Consider the following 21,064-nt stretch of genomic DNA (forward strand, 5'->3'; position numbering starts at 1 on the left):
TGTCCAAATCTAGACAAGTTGAATAACATGTAAGAAACAAAGTCTTTCACAACAATTACTCTGCAATTGCCATTTTCTAAGCTTTATTAGCTCAGTGAAGCACAGTGGGAGCCATTATCCAGAAATGGAGAACACAGGGAAGAGTGGTGACTCGTCATAATCACTGACAACATGAAATCTGCTTTCTACCAGAAGTTCCTGAAGATGCAGTGTTTGACTACATCAGTGTTTGACTACATCAGTGTTTGACTACAAGATTAGTAGCACTTGGGTTGTGGGATCCAAGGTAGGCTCAACTTGGAATGAGTAAAAAAATAAAATGGTGCTTTTGAAATGCCCTAGTCAAAGCCTGGACTTTATATTAATTGATTAAATTGTAAAATAAAAGTAAAAAAAGTAAAAACTCTCCAATATGGCTGAATTTAAACAAGCACAGCAGCTGTCTTTCTGCCATGTTTCTCAGCAAAGTAGTTTTATTTTTTGTTCAATTCTGCAAAACACGTTTGCAGACACCAAAGTTTACAACGCCATCTTTGCCGTTTTATTGTGTCATCAGTCCTATCTGACATCTCGAGATGAAACAAGAAGCAAAAATGTGAAAATGCTAATAAATGCGATGCGAAGATCTTTGTTTTCCTCTCAGTGTTACAGCCATCGCCTCTTCAGTCTGGATTGTTTAGCAGACTCGTATTTTTAGAGCCGGTCTTGCGATGAGGTAGCAGGAACGGTGGAGCAACAAACAGCTTCCCTCCTACCTGGGAGTGCTAAAACACTGTTTGAATTGCAAATTCAACTTTGCGTTGTTATCTGAAACAATTAGTTGTGTAATGAGTTAATTGTCACAGCTATTTAAAAATCAAACATACAAGGCATATCATAGATGCTGCTGTGTTACACTTATTTGCCTGTTTGGTTTCCATATATATCTGACAATCTAATGCTATTAAGACTAAAATATGAGACTTGTAGTCTTACTGACTTCTTGATTGATAAAAAAAATAAAAGCTCTACAAGCACATTCATAGCTAAATTGGTATTTCTTGCTGTATTGTTCTTACCCGACACATGAAAATCAGGAAAAGCGATGATGACATGTACAGTCAAAATCCCGTGGTTATTATCCATCCGCTAAGCCTGTTCTGAAGCTAATAGACCATCTACAGAAAATGGTATAAACACTGCATATTTTTCTTATCACATTCTTACTCATTATTGCAAAAATGGCAGAAATAAGTGCAAGCAAATTCAAAAGAGCTGAATTATTTATCTGACATTTGCATATCTGCTACAAGTTCAGGACCTGGTTGAGGAGCGATTCTATTACGGAGAGAGATATTACTCTCGTGTTTCCTTGCAGGCTGTAAAACCAGATTCACCCATTTAAGAGACCCTTTTCTAAAGTCATACACAGGAAACAATACAAGTAGTTTCTTTGTGTATGTTGTTTTTATCTTTCTTTCTGCCTGACTTTCTCTCATTTTGTCACTTTTAGAACTTTTTTTTAGTCCGCGGCTGAATCTGTTGTGAAGAGTTAAATTGCCTGACCCGTCCTCTCACCCCTCACCGGCCTTCCACAGACCCGATCTCTTTTCTCTACCAATTCCCAAAGGTTCACAAACTACTTTGCACTTCAGTGGCGAAGCGTCGCACGCCAGCACTCTGCAAGGTCAAATGCCATTTCATTTTCCTCATCTTTGATGGCTGCCCAGCTCTTTCATCGGCCTCACCCTCCCGACTGACCCCCGTACTACCTTCGTCACTCTCCAGTTAAACGGCCATCGCTGTCCCCCACCTCACATTTAGAGGACGTGACGGAGTATCATCCAGGGTAAATATCTGTTCAGAGCTGATACAAATATTCTGTTTTTTTTTATCATTTACACATAATTGCCCAAAACTATGTTTTGCTTTTCCTGCATGTGAAAAAAAATCCAAACAAGAAAGATAAGACCTTGGACCCAGTAATTCTGTTTTCTTCTTTTTTAAAAATTTAGTTTCTTTTTCTAAGTGGCATTGAGATTAACTATCTTGACTCTTATTGACCAAGAGGTAAAAAAAAAAATACTATCACAATTTCATGGTGTTTATGTTTTAAAAAACGTAGAACGCCATTCAATAATCTAACTAAAGAGTCACAAATTAATTGGCAGGATATCAGGGTTTTTTTTTCTTTCCTGGTTGATTAAATGCATAAAAACTACAAACTCTCATCATTTTTGGTCACTTCTTGTTTCACAACTACATTCTGTTGGTGACAACGACCTTCTGCATGTGTGACAGTGCTTACAAAAACTGAGGATGTTTCCACACCTGTTAGTCTGGCAGACTCAGCTGGAATTGGGACCAAAATTGCAACATTTGTTACATCTTCAGCTGGTGTGGTTCTCTTTCACATTGCACTGTGTCAAACAATCCAAACTATTGAACACCTGTTCCCCTCCTTGCCTGTGGTGGCGCTGCACCAAGAACCACTGAAGAAAACTACACAAAAACCTCCAAAAAAGACATGAGCGCAATTTCTGTCTTCACAAAATGTAAACCAAAATGTAGTAGCATCAAATTCTAGAGGTTGTAGGATTTCTTTCTTGTTTGTGATAAAAGACCACAAGCTACTTCTCCAGCTAGCCTTGGCCTTGGCTAAAGAATTTGTTTGGTTGTATTTACCCAGAATGCCCTGCGCGACAGCCAGCTTCCTGCTTTTGGAGCAGACTGGTTTGCATTCAGACTTCCCTAGAGTTCACTCCAACCAAACCGAAACCTACATTTTTAGGTGGACTATAGTTCACAAAGCAAGTAGAGAACAATGAAAATGGACTAAACAGAGCTGGTGTGAAGGGACTCGAAATCTGTCAAAGCTGGATTCAGCAGATCAAATCAAAGAAAAGAAAAGCAGAAATACGTCTCAGCCAGATTGGTGCATCCTCAAATCTATCATATTGTTTATTACAGTTAGAATGTCATCTGTAACTTTAATTTATTGTGACATCTATTTTTTAAAGAATGAATGTAATTGGTGGTGCTTTTTGTAGTCCATTTAGTTGAGATAATAATGCATTGATTTGTGTCGTTCATCGCACATTTTTGCTTCCCAATAATCTGGGATGACATATCTTATAGAATTAACTTAAAATGACACTTTGAATTTTGCTTAGCAATGAAATCAATTTAAAAAATATTACTAATGTGGGAGTAAGGAGGCTGTGTTCCTGCAAATTTCAGTGTAGGTCTGGTTCATGTCTAAGTTTTGGTTGGAATATTCCAGCGTTTTGGAGGTCCATCAAACAAACATGTCGTTTATGCCACACGGTCCGGTCGATAACCCGTAATCTGACCTCTTGTTTCCTCCAGGCACGCTCGCTCTCTTCCATCAACAGTATTAGCTGTTCTTTGTTGCAGTGCTCTGTTTTTCCAATTCCCTCCTCCCTCCCTCTCTCTTTCTCTTACTGTGTTGACAGTGAGTGGGTGAAAGAAAGGCTGGATGAGGAAAGAGGAGGAAAAAGACAGGCTAGACAGGCGGAGAGAAGGAGTGAGCTTTTATGGAAAGTTAAACCAGGAGAGAGGGAGAGAGAAAGAGATGGACGGAGAGGACCAAAGAGACGGGGTAATATAGCTTTTAGGGAACTAAAAGCCTCTCCCCCTTTTTTGCTCAATGCAAAGGGTCTGTTGTTTTGAATCACATGATGAATGGGAGCTGACTTTGAATGGATGAAAAGAAACTTCTCTGATCTAACAGAAATGGAATGGATAATGGGCCTGAAGCATGTTTGAATTATGTGACAACACTTCAATAAGGAAGCATCATGGTGGATAGCCCCTCTATTGTTTTGGCAGCATTTTAGAAAGGGGGTGTCCATGTTCTGACTGAACTCTAATCGGATTAGTGCCTTTTAATTAAACCTTCGCAAGGACCATTAAACAGAAACAGGAACTGCATTAGGTCAAGAGGTAAACCAATCATTTATTTACTTTTAATGGTAAAAATATCTCCTGGCACAAGATCTAAATGAATTAAAATGACACATTTTCTTTAGAAGTCTGTTTTATTAAGGGCTGCTGTCCTGCTAACAATATGTGACTTCATATGGTGAAGCTATTTTTATGGATGATGATAACGGCTTTATTCTTGTTATCCTCTGAGTATGTTTGAGACTTTTATTTTGAAGAAGGGAACCATTAACCACTAATGACGCTAATTGGCGTCTGCTTTGTAAAATCATATTGCCACTAAACACAGCGGCTATTTTACAATTTTTCTATGACTGAGTTTCACTATCGCCAGACCAAAATGTTAAATACTCATGCATAGGCCTGTCGCAATAAGCAATAAATCAATTGATGTTATAAATTAAAACAAGCTTAATTTCTATTTGCATGATTTATTATTTTTTCTTTTCTCTCTACAAAAACTGAATGACAAAAGTCTTCAGTTTGATGATTTGGTCTAACCTAGCCCTTAATTTGAAGGACAATTTAGTTTACAGAAAATTTAAAGTACATTTAATTTGTTGTTTTGTCATATTTTACAATTAAAAGTTTATTGACCTTTGAGAATGTGTTTTTGCATTATTACACCATTACCCCAATATTTCTTCAAAATGGTCTCAAAACAACAATATTATCATTTATCGCAATAATTTCTGAATGAATTTATTGTCCAGCAAAATGTATTATTGTGACCATATGTATATTTATATCATAGTTTGAGGTGCTTAAAACATTATCCTATTTGTGAGAAAGACAAGAAGGGCGTATTTTCAGTGGAGCTGCTGCTATGTTTCAGACATGCTGCTGTCATCTTGGATTGTATGGTTTAGATTAAGGCAAAACTCAAAACTTTTTGTCTATTTTCAGTAATTTTTCAACTTGGAACCCAAAATTGGCTTGATTAAATTCTGATTGCGTAATAAAGCTGCATACTTCAGCCAAAATGTACCAGTGGAAAACAGCTTTGTCTTTTAAAAAACAACAACAAAACCAAAAAAACGTATGAAGCCCAAAGGTCAAATTTGTGTTGTGCAACCGTTTCAAACGTTAACATAAAAACATTAGTATATACTATACTGTTCCTACTTGTGTAATGAAAAAAATGACGTTCTTAGTTTTCCCCCAAATACTGCTGAATCTCATCTCGTTTCCATGAACCTTGTATCAACACAACCCTACAATTTACATAAGGGCCAAGAACTCATTAATTATAAATGCTTTCAGTGACTGAAACTCACCTGAAACACACCGCCAGCATATTTGCCATAAAACACAACTTCACCTCCAGAGCCCCTAATTAGCCCACTAGACGGAGGAAAGGGAGCCGAGAGCACCTGCACTTCACCTAAACGCTGAACTTTGTGAATTCTGATTCTCAGTGGGGTATTTTAGCCGCCATTACAGCAGCGGGGTGGTGCTCGAACTGAATTCTTGCTCCCACTTATGGAAAAAGATCATATGCTCCATTCGAGTGGGGGTGCGTAAGTGGAGCTGCTTCTGTCCCACAGTTGTGTTTACAATCACTTCTGAATAGAGTCGTTCGACATGATGAGTTCAGCAGAGACGATGGCAGCGTGTTGTGATATTTGCCACACAACCCTGTCTTACTGCAGAGCAATTCATGCCGTCTCTTCTCAAAAAGAAAATAATAGTATAATAGTAATAATAATACTCACGCATAAATCAAATGAAGCAATAACTGTCTTTGTCTGGGAAAGAAAAAAGGACCCTCGACGTAACCTAGAGACTTCCTTAGTTATGGCCACATACTGTACCGTCTGTACAACATATGGGCTACAAGCTGCAAACGACCGAAAGTACAGAATGTGTTTTAGCCTGGGCAATGCTAACTTGGGTGAGTTCCACTGAAGCGCTCTGGCTCCACTCACCCCTTCAAAGCTGCCAGTCAAATGCCTTCAAATGCCTCAGTCAATATGATTCGCAGCCCCCTCTAGCAGATTAGCAGGGTGACATTAACTCAGTCATTTAAAAGATGGACGAGTGAGTCTTCCTGGCAACAAAAGTGCCAGAATAGACACTCGCTTGTCCTGCATGCAGTGAATACAAATACTTTCGCCTGGAAGAAGCGAAAGCCCTCTGTCAGCACAATAACATTTGCCCAATCCCTGACCCGTTGGCTTGTCCTGTAGCTTTTTAAGATGATATATCTTTTAAAGATCTACAAATGGCAGAAGCAAAATCCTTGCGTTCAGCTGAAAACAGGAGCTGATTGAATACTTGCAAACGTAACAGACCTGTCGAGATCTGATGCAAAACAGATACAGAAATTTGTATGATTCGGTGGGGACCTTGTCTTTTTCGGAATATGACTATGATTTCAGTGATGAAAACATTGGGGAGGTAATGAGAGGGTTCAGTATCTTTGACTACAGAGAATGCTTTGACATGAGGACTGGGTGACTTGTGCATCAAAGAAACAGCTTTCCAGTTGAAGGACACCCACTCCGTCGACTGAGCTGCAGCCGTTCCGCACAGCATATCTGGAGTGATAAACATGTCTCTGCAGCAGAATTACTTAATGTCCAAGTGAGCGGGCACGACACTGCTGCAACGCTGACAGGAAGAAGCTGTTTCTGTCTTATTCCGCTAATCAACACCTCCCAGAGATGCTGTAGTGATTGCGTTCATGTGCACTAATCCTTTTCTCTTTCTCACTTATTGCTGGATCTAGTGCAGTGATCACAATGTTTACCACACAAAGGGAGTGAATGTGAGAGGAGTTTTGTGGATGAAAAGGCAGCTGTTGTTGCAGTCTAGGAATTTTGTTGCTACGTCTACGAGGAAGTAAGCTTTTTTTGACTCAACCAAAATAAGAGATGTGAGGACACGCACTCCTAGGATCCAACCACTGTACTCCTGGACATTGACTTAGGCATATATATTGTTCTAAATGTGCTTTTAAAGTTGTCTGTGGAATTCCAAGCACTCTGCAGGATTTCATTAATGGCATTTAGCATCAAATTAAGAAGATTCTAAGCATAGTCAAAGCTGTGTTAGGATAGAGAGTCACCCAAAATAACTGCAGCTGTTTTTTATTGTCTTTAACAGGTAGCCAGACAACACTAATCCTCCTCCCATCACCCTCTCCACAAGAAATTTGTGTTACAGTTTGTCACAGTTTTCTGTGTTGAACAACATTGTTGTGAATGCGGAACATCTTTCCTTGAGTCTAACAGTCGTCAGGCTGCTGTTGGTTCACCAAAAGAGGAGTAAAGTTGCGTAGTAACTTGGACATTGTTCAGTTGAGAAAACATTGAGGTACATCTTAGCGCTCGCTAAAAATCCAGCTCCTGAATGTATCAAGTGCTGATTTCTGGTTCAGTATAAATGTTGAAACCATAATCTGAATTGGTATAAATCACTTATGCTAACGCATTTGACATTAAAGGATTAAGGTCAGTGAAATTTTAATCAAGAAATTGATTTCTGATGATTCACTGAGAGCCACCATGACAGTATAAAAAGTGAAGGACAAACAGGCAGCTGAGGGGCCACCTTACCACAATTTTCATTGGGCTCTATTGGCATAAATAGATAATGACTTCTGTTTAGTCTGAAACAATTGCTTGATGTTTGTTCACTGGCTTGGTCTTATCAATATTGTCTATAACAGTAAAATCATATTGCATTTCAGTGTATAACTGGATTTTGTAGAGTATAATTAAGTAAAATCCAAATCCTAATTGTATTATATAGATATAAGATAAACATATACACAACAAATCATATGCAGAGCCACTTGCTTTATGACAGGAGGCCATAAAAGGGTGCTTAGGTTGCATTATGTTTAGGTTTCCAGGACTTGTTGACGCCTCTAAAAGGAAAAGCACTGCTGAAACCGCAAAAAAACCCCTTAAATCTCAGATGTCTTATTTTTGACAACAATCACAACCATCCTTCCTCCTTTAATTCAGCTGACATCCACCAAGGACAACGGCAAACAAGATCTTCCCTCTCCCTCGCATCAAACGGCCACTGTGATCCCTTGGCAGGGCCTTACATGCAGATGCCACCCAGCCTCGGGCATCGCCGAACCGAGACACTATGGCATCAAGCGGAATGGCATTTGACTCCTGGTTTAAAAAGAAAAAACAACATAATTGGCTTCCCTTGTGAGAACTAGTAGCTCCATGTCACCGTAATATCATGCAGGTAGAGTGGTCTCACAACTGGGAGCTAATAAACACCTTGTCGCTGCAGTAGGTGTCAGCTTTGCACCCCCAGATGAGAGCGTCTCCAGGAGACATGAGAACACGTCATAAGCCGGCATTAGCCCACTCGCTAATAACACTGCTGGTCATTTTGTGTGGCAGCGAGAGAAAAAAAAAAGAAGAGAGGCTGTGATCAGTCACCGTGCTCTAACGTTACCGTCCGCACCGCCGCCACCCACTCTGTCTCGCCTGCTCCGGTCTGCTGTCAAATCTACGCTCAAGCTGATTTCTTCCATGAATTATTAATGCAGCACGCACTCTGAGGCTGCTCTCATTGTTTTTCTTCTCCGTTCTGTCTGTATATGATTGGATTACTAATACACTAATATCTAAGCATACCTCCATGAACCGGGTTACGAGGAGCATGATTCCTTTCCTGGGATATCTGATGCTCCTGCATTAAACCGGCCGCTATGTAAGAGGTTCGGGGTTATTGCGAGCATTGATCAACGGGTGCCGTAATTCGATACGGGATGTCGACAGCGGGGTAACGCTGTAGGATAAGACAGGCCTTTGCAATATGCCACCCCCCCTACTGCGGGGCAAAAAGGTGAATCCTATTGATGGCATTAGATAGCCAAGGTCAGCTACAGCACATTAATTTAACGAAGGCACCCAGAGGGCCCATTGCAACGCACACTCGGTCCTCTCGGGCTATAGCAAAACGGCCATGATTAACTAAGGTAGAGCCCGCCGTTTGCTGAGGAAATCCAGGAGAAAACTTAGGAGCTGGGTGGCGTGAGCCCACCAGCAGCAGATTAAAGGAAACAATCAGTTTGATGGGGTCATTTGAAAGTCGCTACAGGTCTGGTAAACACAAACACGGCACAAAGCAGTCACTTTTATGGTCATCACTGAGGGCTGGATGGGGGGGGGGATGAGGAGTGTGCCACACCCTGGCCCCTGTCTCCATGTGATACCTCAAAGTGTATCATCTATCTATCATATTGGATTGTGGGTTCTGATAAAGCAAGAGAGGCTGCTGCTGCTCCTCTATCTGCCCGTCCGCTCCCTCCAGTTATTTATAACATATAAAGCTTTATGAATAACCGCAGGCACAGCCTTTAATACTGAGCTGCACAGGCTTTTGTGTGAATTGTAGACTTTTTTCCCCCCTCCCTTTCTTTTACACATAACATACACTCAGAAAAGGCAGAGTGAAAATGAAAATTATCAGGAGCCACTGGTATAAATTTTTTTTTCTTACTTCTGCCAAACGCTGCCTTGAATAACAAACAACAGACAGACGGAGTGTGTGCAACCAGAAACGCGCAAGTTTCTTCCTCTGTCCCATATTGTCGCAGCCGAAGCTATATATAGACCCCTGCTGACTGTCATCCCGTTCAAAACAAAGAGTCCCAAGTTAATTCAGGAGAGAGAGAGATGGGGGAGAAAACAGAGGAAAAAAAGCCCTGCATATCTGCAGAATCCTGCTTGTTTTTTCTCCCTTTTTTCTTCTTCTTCCTCTCAGCTGCCCATTTAAGAGATAGCCATCTTTTGCAGATGCATTAAAAAATGGCATTCACGGGTGGCTCACGACTTGCACACGGAGACAAAATGTTACCTCAGCAGAGTCAAAACGCTGGCAAATAAGGGATAGATTAAGGGAACGTTTTGTAATTGCAACTCTCCACCTATTTCACCGACCCACACACACACACACACACACACACACACACACACACACACACACACACACACACACACACACACACACACACACGCCAAACAGAAAGGCAGGGTCTTCTGTTTCCTTCTCACACACTCACCCAGTCTCAATCGCGGGACAATTAAATTTGATGAATGGTTTAAGCCTTCTTCACCTCACAGACATGGACAGTACGGTGGGTACGAGAGGGAGGGGGCGGGGGATGGGAGAAACACGATAAGCCGTAAAAATATGTATTAATCATAAATGTAAAAATGAAGAATAGAAATCAGTGTTGATTGTTTGTACCTGCAGCGGACGCACCTAAGCACGCTGAAGTCCTTATTTCCTGCTGGTCTGTTTCTCTGTCCTGTCTACAGTATAGATTCTGCTCTGACCGTCGGAGGTACAGCCTTGTTTTCATGTTTATTTATTTATTTTGGCCCATATCTGACATTACAGTGAGTTCGGGTTTTGTTTTATTTTTTAGAAAGCCTCTTTTCTTCGCACTGACAGATATTTCCCTCCGAACAGATTTGGCTGCATTATGTATATCCATATCCATGCGGTCTTTGGCCGCGCGCCACATTAAACCGCATTGACAGAAACGCAGAGACAGAAACGCTCACCTACGGAGACATTACTCCAAATACAAAACAGGGACTTTTAACAAGCCTACACAATTCATCGCGGTCGTTCACAGATACTCACCTGCGGTAGCGCTCACAGCTTCCAAGCATGCTTTCGCATCTCTCCGAGACGGCAACTCCCAGCCACCAGCACTCAAATTGAGACGCACTATCTCAAGTCCATCCCCTCCCGCCTTTCAAAAGACGGCTTTCACGAAACAAACCGGGGGGAAACGCACACCGCCTGATTTCCAGAGAAATTCTCCACAGCTCTAATGTATGTTTCAGCCGGGGGGGGGGGGGAAAAATCTCCCCCTTCAAAAAACAAAACAACAAAAAAAAAAAGAGAAAGAAAAAACCCGACAAGCCTCGGTCCTCTGTCTCGGTGGCGATGGGACTCCCCCCCCCCTTTGAGAGCACCAGACTCGTCCGGTAGGGCGCCGGGAATAAAAAGGCAGGAATGCAGATGGCAGGTAGAGACGGTTATCGACTCCCACGCGCGACTCCTCTGTAAGCAGGCGGGTACGCGGCTCCTTGATGCGGTCTCTCCTCAGCCACTCCGCTCTGAGCAGCGCTGCGCGTGCGTGCGTGTGTTTGCGTGTGTGTGTGTGACTGGCTGTCGTCAGAGGCAGAAGCAATCCGCCTGCTTGGAAAGGAGGGTTGGAGATGATCAGCGGAACGCACTCCTTACCCAGGATCCAACTCAAAGTGTGTCGGCGTGTGCGCGTGACTGTGTGCGGTTTGAACTGAGGGAGCGCGAGCCTGCGAGGGAACCGCTACTTTGCCATTATTTATTAATTTTAACGTTAATTTATTTTATTTAACGCTAATTTCTACATTTTTAACTCAAAAAAAAAAAAAAAGAGGAGGAAATTGCAACCAAACGCCCCGCATTATCTTTGGAAACTACAGATAAGCAGATTTAAACACGGAATTAAAATCAAATTCCTAACTGAGGCTGAATTAAGAGTGATAGGAGTCAGTGAAATGCTCGCAGTACCTCGTTTCAAAGCCTGATGGCGCTGTGGGCTTCACATACAGTGGTCATACCCCCCTTTTCCAAGAGGCGGGCCCTGCAGAGTGTTGTCTAACACATATCTGATCCTTTATCTATCCCCCTGCGAGTTTAAAAATGGGGTCCCAGGCACCGCCGGGGCAGAGATAGGAGAGGAGTGTTTAAGGCAAAGAGAATAAATATTTCACACGGTTAAACTCCTATTTCTTTCACCCTCCTGTAATATGCTCTGAAGTGAGAGGCGAGCACATTATTGCTCTGTAAGTGTCATAATAGGCGACATTCAATGTCAACGGATAGCTCTCAATGCGCAGGATGTGAATTTAAATACCTCTTAACAGTGTTACGCAGGAGCTGAATGATAAAGTTTCCTTTGTAATCACTGCCCAGGGTGCTCATTGATTAGAATAGGTTAGTAATGGTGGGGGGAAAAAAATAAGTCACTGCTTAACAGTAAAAAGGTCCAGATTCTGAATCACGGGGCTGCTGCTAATAAGCCACAGAGGTTAAAGTAATTCTGCTCTTTATCCAGAAGGTGGATATTAAAAACAAACAAAAAAATCCTTACCAGCAATATCAAGGAAACTATTGAGGATGGCCAAACATGGATGCTTTTATGTTATTCAGCAGCCTAGTTTACCTGTAGTAGAGATGTTTTATTGAAGTCTGATGAAAAATACTAATTTGGGGAGTGGTAAAAATAAAATACTCAATTAGCTTTGGAAGGATTTTTGCGGCCTAATAAATCTTTATTTAACAGTCTCAGACCCCTGCAAAAAATTAAGCCTTTTAAGACTAAATAGACGGGCAAAATAGCCTTTGGGACTTGGTTTCACATATATTGTTTAATATGGAATCCCCAAAATGCCATGTCTCCTGTTAGGGTCAATATTGACATTTTTTGTTTTTCAAAATGACATTTTTAAAAGAATCTTCATTAAAAGTAAGCTATTTATACTGTGCATTTTCTTGCTTTGTAATATGATTTATACATATTTAAAGAATGTCATTACAAATAAGTGTCAAACTGATTTATTTTTTGAGTAATCGGCTTTCAAAAACCCCATCTTTTTCTATTCAAAGGTGGGTTTGTGGCAAGGTACACCCACCCACCAAAATCTCAAAAACTGTTAGACATAACAGTTTTTTCTGCTCTTTTCTGGTAATACACTTAGTAGAAAAATTCATTTAGAGTATTAAAAATCGAAGGAAAAAAATTGACTGCCGGTACCTACATTTATACTGCTGCAGGTACGGAAGACCACAAATGCAACAATTCAGTCATACAGAAATCTATTGTTAATCTCTTCATGCTAAATAAATAAATGAATAAATAAAAAACTTATTATTCAAATATTTAGACATTATTTCAGTTTGAGTCATGCAGAATTGATCTGATTGTTTCCATAGCAACGATCAGAAGCAAGGCCATGCCTCAGAACAGAGAGGTCACTGATGTACATGATGCCGTTTATGACATCACAACAGATCAAAGAAGTTCTAAGCCTTTTAATGCTTGAATGCTTGAATCTCAATACATCAGTTAGGATCGAAACAGTTCTTTCAGGTTTGACTTTGTGTCTCGTAAGAATGTCTACTATTTCAACAGCGCTAGTCCCCATCTTTATGCCAATAGGTTTTGGTCTTGGATACATGGTGTCGACAGGGATGCAGAAAATATTTGATCACTTTCTCCCAGGAAACGATACAGATAACCCGGCTGGGGAGATTATTTGCAGAGGTTGTGGCAAACCACAGAAGACAGTTGTCTGTGGAACTTCACCAGACAGAACTGCAGTCAAGCCTGCTGTCTTGGAACAAGCTGAGCCGGCTAGGAAAGATTGTTTTGCCAATATGGATGATGACTTGGATAATTCAGATCTGGACAAGGACATCACAGCTCAGCTTTTGATTTCACTGATTTCAACAGTTGCATTTTCATTGATAAATGGCTAATCCTGGGATTCATTATGAGAAGCAAACGCATGGGAAGAAACAACAGTCCGCATAAAATCCCACCCAACGGTTTCTCCTGCCACTACTCGAAATCAACAAAGCAGGTTTTGGAAAAGAGCAAGAAACTAGTCCAGGGGAGGTGAGGGGACATTGAGTCCATGTTCCATGCCTCCATTATCGAGGCGGTTTATCCAAGCTGTGGCCACAAAGTTGTTGGTGCCTGTTGCGGCGGAAACCCTCAAACCCGTTGGTGGACACCTTCGGTGAGGGATGTTGTCAGGCTGAAGGAGTCCTATTGGGCCTTATTGGCCTGTGGGACCCCTGAAGCAGCTGATGGGTACCGGCAGTCCAAGTGGCATGTGGCTCAGGCATGGGAGGAGTATGGCGAGACCATGGAGAAAGACTTCCGCACGGCTTCGAGGCGATTCTGGTCCACCATCTGGTGTCTCAGGAGGGGAAAGCAGTACAGCACCAACACCGTTTATAGTGGGGATGGTGTGCTGCTGACCTCGACTCGGGACATTGTGGGCCGGTGGGCAGAACACTTCGAAGACCTCCTCAATCCCCCCAACATGCCTTCCACTGAGGAAGCTGAGCCTGGGGACTCTGGGTTGGGTTCTTCAATCTCTGGGGACGAGGTCGCCAAGGTGGTTTAAAAGCTCCTTGGTGGCAGGGCCCCAGGGTTGGATGAGATCTGCCCGGAGTTCCTTAAGGCTCTGGATGTTGTAGGGTTGTGTTGGCTGACGCGACTCTGCAATATCGCATGGACATCGGGGGCAGTTCCCCTGGATTGGCAGATTGGGGTGGTGGTCCCCCTGTTCAAAAAGGGGGACCGAAGTGTGTGCTCCAATTATAGAGGGGTCACACTCTTAAGCCTCCCTGGCAAGGTCTATTCAGGGGTCCTGGAGAGGAGGGTCCGTCGGATAGTCGAACCTCGGATTCAGGAATAGCAGTGTGGTTTTCGTCCTGGTCGTGGAACACTGGACCAGCTCTACACCCTCAGCGGGTCCTGGAAGGTGCATGGAAGTTTGCCCAACCAGTCTACATGTATTTTGTGGACTTGGAGAAGGCGTTCGACCGTGTCCCTCAGCGAGCCCTGTGGGCTGTTCTCTGGGAGTATGGGGTACCAGGCCCTTTGATACGGGCTGTCAGGTCCCTGTATGACCGGTGTCGGAGTCTGGTCCGCATTGCCGGCAGTAAGTTGGGCTTGTTTCCAGTGAGAGTTGGACTCCACCAGGGCTGCCCTTTGATTCTGTTCATTACTTTCATGGACAGAATTTCTAGGCGCAGCCAAGGTGTTGAGGGGATCCGTTTTGGTGGCCTTAGGCTCTCATCTCTGCTTTTTGCGGATGATGTGGTCCTATTGGCTTCATCAGGCCGTGATCTACAGCTCTCACGGGAGCAGTTCGCAGCCGGGTGTGAAGCGGCCGGGATGAGGATCAGTGCCTCCAAATCTGAGGCCATGGTCTTGAGCCGGAAAGCTTCTCTGGGTTGGAGGGAGTGGGAGGGGGTGTCCCGCAACAAGTGGAGGAGTTTAAGTATCTCGGGATCTTGTTCACAAATGAGGGAAAAAGGGAGCAGGAGATCGACAGACGGATTGGCGCAGCGTCTGCAAAAGCAAAGCAAAGCTCTCGATTTACCGGTTGATCTACGCTCCCCACTCTCATGGTCACAGGCTTTGGGTCATGACCAAAAGAACTAGATCACGGATACAAGCGGCCGAAATGGGTTTTCTCCGCAGGGTGTCTGGGCTCTCCCTTAGACATAGGGTGAGAAGCTCAGTCATCCGGGAGGGACTCAGAGTATAGCCGCTGGTGAGGTGTTCCGGGCACGTCCCACTGGGAGGGGGCCCCGGGGAAGACCCAGGACACGCTGGAGAGACTATGTTTCTCAGCTGGCTTGGGAAGGCCTTGGGATTCCCCTGGAGGAGCTGGAACAAGTGGCTGGGGAGAGGGAAGTCTGGGCCGAGAAGATCCAGAGAATTAAGAAGATGTAGAAGACAAAGAAGACCTCCTGTCATGATTTGGGTGGTGAGGCAGAGGCAGCAGACCCAGGGTAAGATGAATAAGATGGTTTAATAATGAAGGTAGTCCAAAAATCCAAAAACATACAAAGTCCAGGCAGCACAAAGGAGCGGATGCAGAAGCTCGCAGACAGTGACAACAGGACAAACACGACGAGGACCCAACAAGGAACAAAGAACACTGGTGGGGTTAAATACACAGAGGGTAATCAAGGAGACAAGAAACACCTGGGAACAATCAAGGGGAGATAGGACAACACGGAGACTCAGAGAGACAGAAACTCAAAATAAACACAGATAAGGAACAGATCCCGACACCTCCCTATCACCACTGTCTGCAGCATTAAACATAGCAATTAAGGCAATGCCGAACAGTAAACAACACTCAACTTTTTAGCGCAATTTGTTGATTTTGCGTTAATTTGATTGATATTATTTGACAGTAAGCAGATAAAAACTGCATTGATTTGATTGACAACATAATATTTAAGCACACTTGGTGTTTGGTATAGAATCTAGAGGGCCACATTAAAAGTTATGATGGGCAGGATTTGGTCCACGGGCCTTGAGTTGACACGTGTTCTAAATAAATCGGTATGTTTTGCATCCAGTGAAAACAACGACTATAATCCCTAATTATATATATTAGAAGCAGCATACTGAAGCATCTCACCATATTTGATTAGAGCAGTAGCTTAAAAACAAGATTGTACCTTGTTTGAAACCAAAGTAAAACTGCAGACACAAAATAGCAAAACCAAGAAATGCTTGCAGTGTGCCTAAATTTGCTAAACAGCTGTTTCTGTACTTAATATTAAAACTACTGTTTTCCTGTAACCATGACGTGCAACTTTACCCATCCAGCTGTTTTGTTGCCACCTTTATTAAAATATCTAGACTATTATTAGTCCATGCACACTTATGCCAGTGGACGTCACTATGACTTACGGATTTAAAGAGATAGTCCAAAGAAAGAGTAGGAAATCTGCTACCTGTCACTAAAGGTAACAGAAAATTGTGGAGATGACAAAATCAGGGTTAGGTTACTAAACAACATGACCTGGTTTGAAAATTTTATGGAAGACTGCTCAGTCCAACATGTAAAACTGAAGAGTATGGCACTACTGCACACACAGATGTGTCCGTCCGCCTAATTTTTGGGACTAACCAGAGAAGGAGCCAAGAAGCATGGTAACTCTGGACAAGCAGCCGATATACACAGCCTTAGATGAGGGGAGTCTGTTGAGTGAACAACTATTGGCTGTTCACTTCATAAATCAGGACTTAATGGAAGGTTGACAAATAGAAACTAATTAGTTAAAGAAAGCCAGAAAAAAAAGCACAATTTCCATTTTCCCACAAGAGGTTCAACTTCCAACAGGACAAGAGCAGCTATACAGCCTCCTGCTCTGAATAAACGGCCCAGTCAAAACCTGGACCTTACTTCAATTGACGATCTGTGGCACTCATCCAGTCTTGACTGAGCCGGAGCTAATTAAAATGGGTGCACATTTTTCAGATGTACTACGCAGGTAGAGTCCAAAAGACTTGCAGCTCTAAGTGGAACAAAAGGGGGGATTCTACAAATTACTGACTAGATTACTGACAGAAATCTTTTATAACCATCTATCCCTCTATCACAAGTAAAAGTACACAGAGTTTGTTGAGCATTCATTAGTAAGGTACTGCATCAACATTTCATCCGACTCAGGCCCTACTTGCATATTTTAGTGAAATATCTCCTCATAACTCACAACGAAAATGAGAAAAGACTCCTAAAATATTGGAGCACATGTGTTTCTGTCCTTCCTTTATCCTAAAACCTTTCTGCAAAGACCCGCAGGACATCTCGAGTCACTCAGGCATCCCAGCTACATGTGAATGTCATCAGCATCAGTTCACGCATGGCCAAGGCAACCTTGCACCCTCGCACCCCTGGCCGTGAAACCCCTCCTCAGGGGAGGGAAGGCGTTAGGGCCTAGCTAGCCGTTCTTCTTTCCAGATCAGCACACTAGAGCCGACCGGATCAAAAACGTAGTCGCAACAAAATACCCGCCTCCCTCCCCCCCGTCGGCCGCCTCCTCAGGTTTCAACCCAGCTGCCACGTTCCGCCTGCGAGTGCAGACATCGAGAATGAATGGTTGAAAGAACCCTTTTGAGTTATGATGTTTGGGCAACACGCTTCGTCCGAGCAGCTGCTCCGTAATCCCTTTTTTTTTTTTTTATCAACGCTGTGTTTGGTGGAAAACTTGGTGGTAGATGAGAGAACCGTTCAGCAGAGGAAGATTACAGAAGAGAAAATTAACTTTGGCAGGATGCACTTCATGGGAGGCAGGAAAGAGGCTGGGTTCACAGTCCTGGTCGCCGTTCGCTCCAAAAAAGCTCCAAACAACATCTGAGGTAACAATGGATACCTGTGACGCCAGTGGGTTTGAGAGCATCCATCAATAAATAATTTCTTTTGTTCTCAACTGCGCCGCACAGGCTCACCCGTAATCTTTTGCTGGAGTGATGCGGTTCTGGCACAAGGACATGCTTGGTTCCATGAAAGACCTGGAAACGGAACACAATCATACATCTCTAGATAGGGTAGAAAGTACAAAGAACTCTGTTTTATGTTTCATTTATGTCACGAGAAAAGGTTGACTCTGACAAAACTAGACGAATGAATGAAAGCTCAAGAGGGAAGATGAACTTGTAAAAAAGATATGAAGTCTGGATTCTATCCTACTTTGACAAAGGAGTGAATTTCTGCCAAAAACCTTCACACTTTTTAGATTAATCTCAGAAATGTTTTAGAAAAAGAGTAGAAAGTTCTGAACTTTCTCAGAATATCTCCTTGCTAGGAGATATTTTCCTAGCATATCTCCTAGCAAAGATGGGAGATATGCTGTCTCCTATAGCATATATAGGAGATTTGCTAGCATTTCTCCTAGCAAAGAAATGCTAGGATAAAATGCATATTTTTTTATATTAGTCCTAGAAATCTTCTAGAACAAAAACATTACCATTTCTAAGTTTAGAAATGCACTGCATTTCTAAACATAATATTCCTTCACTGTTTAGTGCAGGAATATTCTTATTCCTATTTAGTGCAGGTGACAAAATCCACGACAGAAAACAAGGTAGAGAAATCTGAGTCAAAGTTCTGCTACTGACAGAAAGATGGAGAACTATTATACAATCATGTCTGCATCCGGGAGAAACAAATATGCAAAATTGTAAATAAAATATACCATCAAATATTTTCACGTATGTCTCACTACATAATTCAGACTGGGAAGAAATGCATATATCATTGAAATGAATTAAACATAGACTAAACATATCATGACTCAGATATTTTTTTCCATGGCCCTGTGCCACAGTGGATCATGAATATGATTAGGTGTCGGCTTTGATCATGAAAGTTCATTAGCGTTGGCTAAGGCTCATCCTGCCACACCATTAAGAATATTAGAGAAAACAAAATTTAAAACAATATTATATATATATATGTACAAGAAAGCATTTTAAATTCAGTAGTGTGTGTGTGTGTGTGTGTGTGTGGATGCATTTTGGGGGCTACCTTGTTGAAAAAAACCAATACTTGGCTGGAGAATCGTTAAAGTTGCTCCGTAGCTTCCTAATAGCAAGAAACTAAATTTTAGTATCGACACTAGTCCTCTGTAGCTCAGAATGTGAAATACTTCAATCCTGAAATGGATAAAAAAAAAAAAAAATCTCATGCCATCTCATTGTTTTAAGTTGAATATATCACTACGGCCCTAACATATATATTGATTATTGCACATATAGCTGTTTTGATTGAAAATATTTGTCCAGATTTACAAACCGTTAATTTTTACAACTACCAGCTGTCTTTTTCTGGTGTAAATATTAGAAGGACCTCAATGTAAAGCTTCCCACTGTAGCTTGAGGTGGAAAACCAACAGCAGTGCTGCTTTGTATTCTGTTAATCTCAATAGACAAACATAAACTGAGCTGGATTTATACGGTTGTGCAACAGGGGAACTAGAGCCAGCCTTGTTTCTTGGCTTTCTTTATAGTCGGTAAAAGTATTGGAGAACGGTATTCTCTTGTGGCTGAACGGGAAAAAAAAGAAGCTTTTTCAACGTGAACTACACTATTTTAAGGAAAATCAAACAAGGTGAATTATTCCTCTTGTGTTGTGAACTCCTGCTCAATAAATGTGTTCTACTTAAGTAAACGAGCGTGGATTAAGGAGAAAGTCTGCTCTCGTTATCATTCAGGGCGGGGCTGTCAAACTCATTTTTGTTTTGGGCCAAATCAAGATTATGAACGCTCTTAAAGGGCCGGTTGTGCCAAAATGTATGGATAATGTATGGAAGTATGGTTAAAATATCAACAAATTCCTAAAAATTAAATAACATCTTCTCAGTCCCTCCAGCATTTTGCGATTCTTTTTGTGATTTTTTTTGCAATAAAAATCAAAGTTTTTATGGTAGTAATTTGGAAATATTTGCTGTGTAGTTCATGGCCTATAATCTGATATCATTTAAAGCTGAGGCAGCTGTTTAGTACAAGTTAAAAAGTTTTTGACAATTTTTGAAAAAAATCTGAACTAAATGACCAATTATTAACACAAAAAAGTGCAGGGATTTGTTCATTTTGTGTGAATTTCCAGGATAATTCTCAAGAAACTGGAGGGACTGATTGATATAATTTGGCAGTAAACAGATAAAAGCTACACTGATTTGATAACATAATATTTAACCACACTTTGTGTTTAGTCTAGACTCATAAAAAGCTATGGCGGGCCAGATTTGACCCATGGGCCTTGAGTTTGACATGTGCTTTAGGGAGACATGACACAATAGCCCAAAGATATGTCTTATATGCAGTGAGCAAGTCTTTGAGTATTTTCAATATACCCAAAGCGTACAGTCACAGCAACATTTTATGCTTTTACCCCGTCCCTCAAAAAAAAACAAAAAAACAAAGAAAAAACTAGCAGAAGCCCAAAGTAACAATGATTTGCTCATCGGTTTTTTTCAGTACTTTAGTCATTCTGGTGAGGAGCAGCTGACAGCCTGGCATCCTGTGGAAGCAGTTTCTGACAGCAGGTAAACCCAGTCATCCCACTCATGCGTAAAAGAGAGGTTATTCTGAATCCAACCTGCTTGGTCATGTCAATAATATGACAGTTTTCCAGGAACTGGAGGGTTCCGAAATATCCGTGCCGTGGAAATATCAAAGACAACTGACCCTGGCACAGAAGTACAACAGAATGCTGATTGTTCAAGTTTACAGCCAGTCTATGGGAAGCAGTCAGTGTACAGGTTGTGTAGCAATGTACTCATCACACAGCTAGTAGTGTCTGAACTGCTGCTAGCAAACGTAAATAAACCCCTAAGTGAAAACGTCACAATTGTGCCCAATTAGCAATTTTGACTTGTTGGTGGTATAAGGCCTCAGGTGCAAATAGGGAGCAGGTGGGTAGAATTTGGCTGTTATCACTCTCACACTCCGTCACACAGTCACTGGAAGTTCAACATGGCACAGAACTCTGAGGATCTGACAGAAAGAGCCTAGCATGTAAGAAGACTGTCAACA

At 42.0% G+C, this 21,064-nt stretch overlaps 1 protein-coding gene across 2 annotated transcripts in view; it reads right to left on the minus strand.

The window, feature by feature from the left end:
- Positions 1-21,064, minus strand: part of lingo1a (leucine rich repeat and Ig domain containing 1a) — a 170,008-nt gene that overhangs the window by 19,071 nt on the left and 129,873 nt on the right. Inside the window, exon 1 of one of the 2 annotated variants that reach the window (XM_028043280.1) lies at positions 10,576-11,144. The exons of the other annotated variant lie outside the window; for it this stretch is intronic. The gene's annotated coding sequence lies outside the window, so the exon portion shown is untranslated. Of the gene's footprint in view, positions 1-10,575; positions 11,145-21,064 lie in introns of those variants that run through there. 2 annotated transcript variants of the gene reach the window in all.

This window comes from Xiphophorus couchianus, chromosome 2, assembly GCF_001444195.1.
Source record: "Xiphophorus couchianus chromosome 2, X_couchianus-1.0, whole genome shotgun sequence".
NCBI classification, from domain to species: Eukaryota; Metazoa; Chordata; class Actinopteri; order Cyprinodontiformes; family Poeciliidae; genus Xiphophorus; species Xiphophorus couchianus.